The sequence below is a fragment of the Pollicipes pollicipes genome, unplaced genomic scaffold, assembly GCF_011947565.3.
Source record: "Pollicipes pollicipes isolate AB1234 unplaced genomic scaffold, Ppol_2.1 Scaffold_4972;HRSCAF=5873_pilon_pilon_pilon, whole genome shotgun sequence".
NCBI lineage: Eukaryota > Metazoa > Arthropoda > Thecostraca > Pollicipedomorpha > Pollicipedidae > Pollicipes > Pollicipes pollicipes.
In genome coordinates, this window is record NW_023596598.1 from 6,221 (window position 1) to 7,296 (window position 1,076).

Here is a 1,076-nt window from a genome sequence, read left to right on the forward strand (position 1 = left end):
CCATGCAGTGACTTCGCACTCGCCCGATCCTTTGCCATTGGACTTCATGTCTTGGGCTAGCCTGGAAGACAAAGTCCTTAAAGACAACGCAGCAAACCATCAAAAGCCAATGGCCGCATTCAAAATTGAGACGAGCTGAATTTCCACTGACCAGACAGACAGGCCAACCGACCATCTGCAGCAGGTTCAGCTGTTGCGCTTCCTGAACCGCCAGGAGACCACCTGGAGCAGCATTGGCAGTTGCAATTTGACGGATGGGGTATCTCTGACTACCATCAGAAGGAGAAATGCCCATCAGTCTGATCAGCCCAAGTACAAATTCCCACCAGCCCATAGGAATGTCCAAACAAACGTTCAGTACTCGCCTGACCTGTCGTCAATTGACTTCATGCGATCAGCAGGAATGCACATCAGCTTAAGATTAAGTATTGCCGGTCTAAGCCCCTCCTTCTCCCACCCCGGAAAGTGTATCCTGTGATGTTCCTGCATCTAAAGCTGAAATGCATCTATATATTTGTTACTGTTGGCGCCAGGTTTTCTCTGATACATGTCACGCTGTTCATGACAGCATATTGTACTTGGTGCAGAGATCACAGCGAGCGAGCGCGAGCGCCGAAAGTTGTTATAATATATAATTAGCGAACGCCGAAAGCAACTTGAACCCACCACGCCATGGGAGGGCGAATCGGAATGTAGGCGCTCAAAATTACTGGCCTGAAATGGGCAGATCAGTTCCAGTATGCCACTAAATTGGATAATGTGAATTGGGACAAGGCGCCCTCCAAACAGTATCGTGGCTGCATGAAGGGCACCGTGTATCTGGAGTAAGCGTCTGCCCAGTTGGCCACGAGTTGTTTTTAACGTGTTGATGTCAGCCTACTGAACGTTTGGATTCCATTTGTATTTTTAGGGTGCAACTGATGCGTTTTATCATGCACCTGTATCTAGCATCTGACATCGATGTTCATCTTATTTGGCGTATTCCGTTTGGCGGGTTTCCAATGGGCACATGTAACAGCGCTACATCCCCATTTGGATTGATAGGATACCTCTCCAGTGGTGTGTGAAAACCAAAG